This window comes from Amblyomma mixtum, chromosome 8, assembly GCF_055824585.1.
Source record: "Amblyomma mixtum isolate Tamu chromosome 8, ASM5582458v1, whole genome shotgun sequence".
Taxonomy (NCBI): domain Eukaryota; kingdom Metazoa; phylum Arthropoda; class Arachnida; order Ixodida; family Ixodidae; genus Amblyomma; species Amblyomma mixtum.
Genome location: NC_143019.1, coordinates 77,086,848 through 77,097,404, shown reverse-complemented (window position 1 = coordinate 77,097,404; position 10,557 = coordinate 77,086,848).

Sequence of the window (10,557 nt, the reverse complement as noted above, 5' to 3'; positions counted from 1 at the left end):
CAGACTTCGACACAAAAACCAAGGCGAGAAGTTAATCTCCTTGAGTTTTTTTCTCTTCAGGTGAGTGCCAATTGTCTTCAGCTAATGGAGTTTGAAACAATACCTCGGTGCGCAGTGCGGGGATTGTTTTGAGAGTCATGAGCTCTGAATGCAGCGCAACAGGTAAACTGCTTTCATTGGCTTCAGTTAACCACTTGAAAAGGAAAGCTTGGAGCCCTGTATAGCATTTGCTATGCTTGAGGCTCTTAGTTTTCCGTGATTTCGTTATTCCGGGAAAAATGATGTGGGCACATTTCTTAGAAGTGTGTTAGCAGCCACATTTTTTAATGGTACATACGGGAACAGCTTTCCTTGGCAGTGAAGGGAAGACTACTGGAGCGGAGTGTCCATAACTTATCTGCAGCCATCTGTGGAAGCTTCTTGTAAGAAGTCTTTCCTGAATTCATTGTAATCGAGAAGCCTGTTCCTCGACTTTCTATATAACATTAGAAGTTGGCACTTGTGTTAGTATGTGCCTTTTAAGCAACAGATATTAGCAGTATAAAATGTTCAAAGAGAAAAGAGAGAACGGCTAGCGGGATTATATACTGCTGAGTGCCTGTTTCGGCTCCGTAGCTTCCTCTGCATTGCCAGTAACTCTTGTTGCTGAGTATGTGTTAGTGGACATGCGAGGGAATGATTAAGATTGCAGTGGGATTAGTTTTAAATCAACTGGATATTGGAACGTAGCATCTTATAAGGAACAAAGTTGTGCCGATGTTTTGATCATTATTTCACCCACTTAAGGAAGCTAACGTTTCGAGCGCTGCGGTTTTGGCAGCAACGTGGTTCTGCGAGAACATTCACGATACTGGCGCCTGTCGAAAGAAATGTTGATGCATATACGCGAATATAACTTTTTGTACATTGAATTGCTTGCTTGAGAACGCATCCTGTGAAATTAGACAGCAATCTAATATTACAGCGTTCTTTTTTTTTTTTTTTTCAAATTTACTGTTGATCCCAATAGCAAGCTTACGTACCAGGCTGCTGAGCTGCGAGGAAAAGCCAGCTTCACGACGACCTTGAAACATCGAGGTTAATCACGCCGCACGAGATAAATTGTGATTGCTGGAGTAAATTTGCCGGGCTCATGCAACTGTTCACCGAGCTCTGCTATAGTACTTCAACTATGCCAGGCCGAGGTAGGTGAAATGGGGGTTAAAAGAAGGGAGAACAGGCGAACGGGAGGGAGGGGAATTTCCCGCTGAAAAAGAATTAAGGGAAGGGTCCCGGAATGTTGGTGCTGGAAACTGGTGAAGCGGGGTACGAGGCTATAGAATCGGCGCGCGAAATGAACATGCTGTGGAACGCCCGAATTTCGGAGGGCGGACGCCGCGCGGATATAGGATAGATTCCTCTTGTGTGCAAGGTAGTCCCAGCCACATGATGCCATCAACGCGGTGGCGTGAGCGGTAAGTTGCGGGCACTCCAGAAGAAGGTGTTCCAGCGTCTCGCTGGCTCCGTCGCAGTGTGTGCAGGTAGTTAGGCCTGCCGCCCGTGACGAAAGGCGCGCACCGCCGTATGAAAGCAGCTGCCGAACCTGAGGCAGGGGAGCAGGAAGGCGACCACACGCGCCAGGCGTCGGAACGAAAGTGGGTGGGCCGGTCGGCCGGCTGCGACATGCGAGTCCGGATGCTGAACTCCCGCCGAGTCGTCTCTCTCACGTACGTCAAAAAGTGCCATGTCGTCACTGACGGATGTCTAAGCGAGTTGGGCAGCTTTGGCCAGCTAGTCAGCCGCCTCGTTGCCGCCGATGCCATCTTGCGCACACTGTGATGCAGCCGCGGTCTTCAAGGGCGAGATGCTTCGCGGCGAGTCGCTGAATCGTGCTCCTTTCAGACCGGGTAAGGGTGTCGAAAGCTTCTACCAAGGCCTGTTGCTCAGCGGTAAGGTGGGCTACCAGGTGGAGGCCGGCAATTTCAGCAAAAAGAGGTCAGCAATGCCAGTCTGCACTGGAGGTTCTTGGCGATGACTGCTGCGATGCAGGCAGCAGCGGCAACGCCGATGTCTGGAAGGACAGCCATCGGTAAACCCGTGGAGGGCCATTCGAGACTGTCGCGACCTCCTGTTTAAGGTGGGTTCAGGCAAACGGAACGGATCGCGGAGGGTCAGCGTGGACCGCTGCCACGTGACGCAAGCATCACTACTCTTGAGTGACCTTGAGCAGCTTAACGCTGTGCCCGCTGCTGTTAAAGCCCCTCGGACTTTGTACTCGCCCCTCTGTCTATTTTTTTTTTTACCCATCAAGCTGGGCGCGGCCATCCGCGTTTGAGGGGCTTTATTGCGCCTCCCTAGCTAGAATCACTGGATAAGTTTTCAGGATAATTTTCCCTGCGCCCCAGGGCTTGCAAGAAATATGGCTACCGCGGCCCTGTGTCGCCATGACAGAAAGCGCAATGAATTGCAAAGATTTCTCGTAGAACGGTGGGCTTCCAAAGCCTTTGGACCCGGATTCGTGCACAAGGTGTTGCTTTAACGATTTACAGAATTGTTTCCGTGTCCGTTCACGTTATCTCCGTAGTTACCCTTGCCAACTACGTAGAAGTTTATTCTGTCACCTATAATAACGACGCTGTGAAACGGATACGCAGGGAACACTGATGCGATTGCAGTGAACTCAAGGTGAGGCGATGGTGGGAGAACGGCGTGTACCTCGGAGCGCCGGTGAAGATCTCCGCGGTAGTGCCCGTATATGCGGCGCTGGGTAGGTACGAAGACTGGTTAGAACGTTAGGAGCGTAGAGCCGTCGTGGGCGCGGTGAATTCGCGGCACGGGCCTCAGGGAACACTGCTGTGAGCACAATGAGAGGGGCCATGCGTGCGCCTAATCGCCTCTGTCTTCGTTGCCGAGAGCTGCAGGCCCGTATTCTAAAGGCGCTAATCGAGAGCGCCGAATGCGCGTTGTATGGCGCGACGAACGTTAGTACCTTCGCTCGTTGGACCTCTTTTCTAAAGGGCGAAGTTGCCGGCGTAGATGTAAACGCAGACGGGGTAGCTGGCATCGCGTGGGACAGCTAGAGAACGCCACCTTGGTAGAGCCAAGCTGAAAAGGAAAGAGGACAACACACTGCCTTCGGGCACTCCACGCTAAACTGGGGGGGTCACTAAGGGCGCTGCTGACGTCAACACGGAGTGTCCGTTCACTGAACGGCTGAGACGGGAGTTGTGAGGAAGGCGGTAGAAGGCGCAGTCGACGTCCAGGATAAGAAGGTATAGGCTGACTCCTTTTCACCGCGGGTGACCTCAAGCTTTGCGGTGACGTCCGCGACAAAGTCAACTGTGCAACGCTGGCGGTGGAATCCACCCTACTGCTCGGCGAACGTGTAGGAGACATGGGTGGTCCACTACAGGCGGTTAAGAGCGTGCGCCGATGAATTTGGCGTCCTTTATCACGAAGATGAAGGTTTCTGAGGTCCGGCAAGGGTTGGCTTGGGATCACCTCGGAGCTGAAGCAGCATCCGTGAGAGGAAATTGAGTTACGTAGTGGGTGTGCGTTAATTTTTTTGTGACTATTGTTGTTTACTGATATCCTGCGCATCGTAAAAAAGAAATAACGTGCAACCAGAATTTGATGTCTACTACTTTCTTTGTCTGCCAATGAAAAATGGAGTGGGGCAGAGAATCTCTGCACTGCTTCCTTAAGACGGCTATTCATAGGGTATAATTCCAGAGTAGTTGTACACGTGGTAATGAAAACCGCCTCAATAAACTATTATTGTGGGAAGTTTTAACCCTGGGAGGGGGGGGGGGGGGGGGGGGGGGTTGTGGAGAAGTTTTTTAACGTTGGGGAAGCACTAACTGGCGATATAAACGGATCTGTATGTTTTAAACGGAATCGGAATATTGAATATAGTTTCTGGACGTAGTATGTAGTACCACATCTTAGGCCGAGTGTAGTGGGTGCAGATCTCAGAAAGAATTTGCAAACGAAAGGGGGGCATGAAGTGAGATGGTAGCTCTCAAGGTATGTACAAGAACTTCATAGCAGTGCTAACAAAAAAAAAAAGGTGCGCCACAGTTCAAAGCATGCAACCCATGCTCACCTGTGGGGCCATACCTTAGCAGGTTTCGAAAATATTGCAAGTTCAACAAGCACAGCGCACTGAGCAGTGGGACTGAAAACGCTTAGGTTAGCGTCAAAGGACGCAGAGGGATCCGCAACGCGGGTTAAACAAACTCGAATTAACGACATCCCCCGATAGGGCTGACATAATTTCAAGGGCACCATGGCTAAAGCATTTATACTGCTTGAGGTGGTCTCAAACACCGAATGAGCAGTTCTTGCGGGCTAGTTGGTTCATTTCATTAAAAGATGGCAGGTGCAAGGACAGGAGACATATATGAACGAAAGCGACACCACGGGCGCAGTATGTAATGCGGTAAAGAGGTGACTGGGAGTCCGTTAGGGTGAAATGGTGGGTCCTGAGGAAAAGGAAAAAATGAGCTACCCAGGGCCAAAACGTATGAGGTTTGCTAAAGTAGCCGCGGCTTTATGAGGACGGGGCGCTGAAGGATTGCGAATGCGGGAGACCTTAGTTTTGCGGTGGGCTTATGAGCATGTTGCTTGACTATGGAACCGCTGGCCCTGGTTTTTTTACAGCCTGCGCTTTGTCTTTGTAGTCTTCACAGTTCAAACGAATTTCTCGCCCGCAGTTGTGGCTTAATGGAGTATAATATTCTGGCCTGGTCTTTGGTTCAAACGAGAGCAACCGCGCATGGATGGAATCGAAATGCAAAATCACTGATGTGAAGTTTCGGCGCACGTTGAGGATCGCCAGGTGGCCGAAATTCTGGGCCCTCCTCTGTACAGCATGCCTTGCATCTGCTTTGCCATACAAGCCCTAAATTTTGTTATTCGCCCATCCGCCAGTCGTATTCGCTTCCTTGGCATCGCGCCTAGTTGGAGAGGGAGTTCCTTCGTGTAACGGCTGTTTCTCAGGCCGCTTTCTTTGCGTTTCGCCTATACATCTTTGTGCAATACTTAATGTGTTGTTCCGGTTTCAGTTCCGGCCGCGGCGGCCTCGTTTCGGTGGAGGCGGAACGCACAAAGACGGCCCGTGCGCTATGCGATGTTGGCGAACGCTAAGGCGTTCATTGTAACCAATGTGTCGCGTCGGGACCTATCAAGCCCCACAATTTACAATTTGTAACGCATCGATCTTCAACAACAAGTGGTTGTTCCGTCAAGACACGATTACGCTTGCGCTCGGGAACACTGCGCTTGAGCGGCACGTTCGCCTCTACGCTCCGTTGCCTGAGATCTGTTGCAGCTTTTGAACCGCTGGGGGTATATGCGGCTTGTTAACTTCGCCGTGCGTGACTTTCAAGAACGCCTATGATTGCGTGGGCTGATTTAGACGCTCTGTTTATCCAGGAGTTCTGGATATTACACGCGTGGTATCAGTAAGGGTTAGGGTATGACCGCATTCCTGACGGCATCCGAGCTTAGGGTTAAAAGCAGCGCTTTCATCGTAGTCTGTTGTCGCACTTGTGGACATTCAGGAAGCAAACGAGGAGCTGGGCTCAATCGTATTGCGCTTCCTCAAGTGAAGGCTTAGAACACTGAGGGTCGCTGGGTAGCCTGGAGCGATTACAGTAACAACTGTTTCTGCATACGGAAATTGCGATTATCAGCCTTTCTATATCAATTGCAGGACTAACGCCTTTGCCGCTGATGGTATTTGACCCTGTTCTGCGCCGGCCCTAGACCCTATCCCAGAAAATTTCCCTAAACAGGATGCCAGGAGAACAGAAATGGAGCCTCCTACAGTCACGTGGTGAGATCCTACGTGACTATTCCAAGAAATTTCCAGGGATAGTCACGTGGGATCTCGCCACGTGACTGTAGGAGGCTCAATTTCTGTTCTCCTGGCATCCCGTTACAGTCGCGATGCACCGTCAGTTACCCTTCCTCTAGATTTACGCGACCTGCAGAAATAATTTGTAAAGCTAAAGTCATTGTACTTACCCAGCACTACACTGTGCACAAATTGTAGACAATGGGCGAGCGAGCGCTTCTAGGTACTCAAGCTGTATGGTTGGATGGGCAACGCTTTCTGGGAGCACAACAATAATCCGTTGCACAGGTGTCACTGCGGGGATGATTAGTGGTTTTGAGGAAGGGAAATCCCGCAGTAACTATATCACTTCTTTGTGGTGGACACCTCAGCCGCGCCGTGAGGGAAGGGAGGAAGGTAGGAGTGAAAGAGAGAAAGAGGTGCCGCAGTGGAGGTCTCCGGAATAATTTCGACCACCTGGGAATCTTTAACGTGCACAGACGTCGCACAGCACGCGGACACCTTTTGCGTCGAGAGAAGGAATGCATGTGCTGTGAAGGGAGGGCACGATGGGGGGATCGGGATATGAGGACAGAATGTGGTGCACAAGGAAGGGGGAGAGGGTGGTGACTGCGTGCCGCTGAACCCGCTGGCGCTGTTTACAAATTTTGAAGTATTGAAGAAGCTGCGAAATTTGTACAGACTTCTTTTTTTTTTTTCAAATTAAGTGCTCAACACGGTCAGTCCTCGTCGGAGTTATCTTACGATTGATTTTCTTGTGCGCAAATAGGACGGAGGCTAACGAAAAGTATTGAAATTAAGTTGCGGACAGAGTGCATCAGGAAACAAACGCGAGTTAATCATATCCTGGTTGAAATCAAACATGAAATTGGCTTGAGCAGAGCGTGTGACGTAAAGGGCAGGTAACCGATCGTCCGTCAGTGTAACGCAGTCTATTTCAAGATGGAGGCAAGCGTAGCAGGGGGAGACAGGATCTGGTCAGCAGATGTGATTATGAAATTTGCAGGGACAAGATGGCCGCAGCTGCCATAGGGCAAGATTAGTTGTGTAATGGAAGAGTCCTTTGTAAGGCAATGGGCATAGTTAGACTAATGATAATGATGAAATAGTGCGATAGCATAAATGCACAGTAGCTGTTCGTAAAGTTTCGTAGACACTTTTTCCATAGCGCGTACCGCTTGACCGTACCGCAAGCCGTCACTGCGTACCGCGACTCCCGCGAGCCGCCACCGCGCTTGCGCATTTTACCCTGAGGCCACCAGATGGCGCCACCTTCCCGTCCATTACGCGCACGCCTGCCGTGTCGGGACCAATCAGAGCATGCGCTGTGGCGGCTCGCAGGAAGCAGTAAGCACTATGCCAAAAGGTATATTCTTTCTAACGAATTATTGCTTTATTGCGTGGCGCGGTCGAGCAGGCTGAAGAAGATACAAGAGAAGAAAAAGCAGCTCAGGTTGCGCCGGGAGGCCGAGCTGGCGCTGCAGAAGCCCAAGGGGGAAGCCGGCCAACAGCAGGAGCAGCAGCCGTCAAGCATACTGGACGATGCCCGCGACGAGGACATCCTCTTCACCTGATGCACTCGACCGCCTCCGACAAGCTCCCGAGCGGGCCGCTGGTCCGCTTGAACGGCCTATCGGGTGCTCAGTTTGCACAGCATCTCCTCTTCCTGAACCGGGCTGGATCGAAACGTTGCATCGCCCATCGCGCTGCCGTTTTTGCGAAGGTTTCATTAAACAAAAGAACCAGGGAAGCGGAGACGCATTAGGGGTGTCGCTCGCGTCGTTTTTGCGTGTGCAGGGAGTACTTCTTTCATTTCAGATTGCGTTCAAACCCGCTACCTTTGTAACAGACATAAGCGTGCACGCAGGGAGGGGGGGTGTATCCGCCTGTAATTTGCATGAGGAAGGGGGGCGCATATGCATATTTTGTCCCATATTCTACCCTGCTATCCAGAAGACATGACCAGGCGCTGCCACGGACTTTATCCCTCCGCCACTTCTATCCTTATAAAAATACCTGCGCATGCCTATTTTAGCCCCACCTCGATGGACACTTCCGAGGCGTGCACGCGAAGCGCCTGCGCGCCCACTACGCGCCGCGACGGGCGTCAAAAAGTGGCATGCACCTCCATGCTCCTGGTGCTGGCTCGCTCCCAATCGCGAGCCGTCTGAAAGAATGTCAAGCAGTGAACAAAAGATGGTTGGGGAGCTGCAAGAATTCCAAGAAAACTTGGGGGAATCTGAAAGAGCTTCAAGCCAAGAAGAAAAGAGTCCCCAAGAGCTCCGCGCTCCTCCCATTGTTGTAAACCGGACCCCGCTTCCAACGCCCGCGCGAGCGCCCGTGCGCAGACGCCGATATCTGACATGCACAGATATCTGTGCCCCGCTCGCGCCTGCTCGCGCGTCGCGCCTCGCACATGCGCAGACAGGCTCCAGCGTACGCCCGTGCGCGTAGGCGTGTCGCCCGTGCGCCTAGATGTGTCCATCGAGTTGGGGCTTTATTGTTGATTGCAATCAACTAGAGGCATTCCTCCGCTTTAACCTATGCATACTCGCAGGGCACAGTATGACAAAGTTCAACGTCGCGCGTGGCGTTAGAGCTGTCCGAATTCGGGTGGTGGTAGATTATGGCGGACTGGCCTTCATTTTAATTTCTCGCAATCAGCCTTGTTCCTTGCGTTGTTGGTTGCCTGTCGCGCATTATTTTGTTTATTTGGTGCCGATGAACCCGTTGTAAAGCGCTGGTGGAAGCCTGCCCGCGGCAGGTGTCAGGTTGCGCGCCTCGTCACGGGGCTTTCGATCTTGGCGTCGCTCGTCTACCCTGATTGTTCGATTTGTTTAAAAGAACGTGTTCTGCGCGCCTATGACGCCTGGCTCATTGTATTCTCAGCACCGAAGGCTCCCTCCGCCGGCAAGATGAAAGGAGTGCTTCAGGGAAAGCTCAACCCGGTCAACTAAAGCCCCGTTGCTGTCCCTAAACGTCCAGGGTCCCCGCGGAAACGGAACCCAAGCTGGAGTTCGCTCCGCGGCGCTAGCGCTGGATTTTTCCCTTGGTGGAGAGACGCGGCACTACAGTAGCGCTAAGGCTGCCGGCGAGCACGCGCTGCGGAACGTGTGCGGGGGTAAAGAGAAAGGCGCATGCGAAACCGGCGCTAGTTGAGAGAAAAAAAAACTGACGCCAACCAATATTTTAATTTTGCCCAAAGTTTCGGGACCAACTCTGTCCCTTCTTCAGGGGTGACTAAAGTGTGCCAAGAGCAGCGGGGTGTTGCCTTGGCGCCAGTTTTTGTTCTCTCAACTATCTCAAAAACCTAACCAAACGGACCTCCGTCGAAGATGTTTTCGTTCATACCGGCGCTGTTCGACAAAGTAGTGGGGTTTCTCGTTGTTGCATTTTCCGATTTCTGGGTTTCCAAATAACCTAATTGGAAACTTGTTTTTAAACGTGCTCCGGAAAGCAAGAAATACGCATTAATTACCGTCCGTGACCGATGCATGCTGCTTCAAGCCTTAGAAAACGAACTGCGAACAAAGTTTTCAAACGTTTGAAAAGCGTTCTTTCTAATGCGTATGCTCTCCTTAGTCCAGACCACTAATATGAAATTTCAAATAGCGATACCTCAGTCGCTAGAAAAACGAAATCCCAGATTGGGTTAGCGCAAACTTCAACAGGTGACCAAAAAAGCATTTTTACCCGCCACTGCGTTGGTCCGTCCTTGGAAGTGTCTTGATAGTCTTGCAGCTTTGGATGTGCATTTTCTCACTCAGAAAAGGTCATCTACGAAGAAGACTTCTCAGGCAGTCGGAGGTTATAAACACGGCATCAGTCCACCTAGGCGAGAGGCATCCTCAGTAGCCGATGCTGTTAGGCTGGTGCTATTTCCTTGTTTTTTTTTTTCAGATATCATTGAGAAATATCTGCAGCACCGGTGCTGCAGGTGTTATATTACTACATCACTCAGTATACGCAGAGGTTTGTGTGTCGTTAGGAAAGAATATATTTCTTTAGTAACAACGCTCTGTGAAGGTGCACAACTTCTGCCAGGATGAACTCACAGTTAATACACAAACTATCTAAATGAGGTTTACATAGAGAGACTGTAGAGTAGAGAGCGGTTTATTTGAAAACTCAAGTTCCATACCAAGCATGCAAAACAGTATTACGTGGCGGCCGGCCGAAGAGTGAGACGAGTTGACTGTTGGCAATGAGAAGATTTATTGGCCGCTGGCCTAGCGCGAGCGCTCCGTCCCGCGCCACTGCCAGCTTTGTTGTTTTCGTCACAACACCTTGCCCTTTCGTCTTCACTCAAAACGTCACGAACAACCAACCTCGTGCTGGTGGCCTTTCACTCAGTTGCTTTCCGGTATCCCTCCATTTTGTATCTTGCGGTGGTGTCCAGGGGGAGCCCATGCATTATTGCGAAAGCAATACTACTTGCACTTTCACGCTTTTGCCGTGCCGCGGCGGTGACCACCATTGACCTTCATTTGACCTTGTTTGCATTAGATTGGATTGGACTGGACTGGACTGGATTGCATTGGATTAGATTACATTAGATTAGAGTAGATTACATTGGATTGGATAGGAGTGGATTGGATTGGAGTGGATTGAATTGGATTGAATTGTATTGGAATGGATTGTATAACCGATGCATCACCACAAGTCTAACCACAAGCACCACCACCAGCTACACTACCAGCTGTACCATGGCGTATACG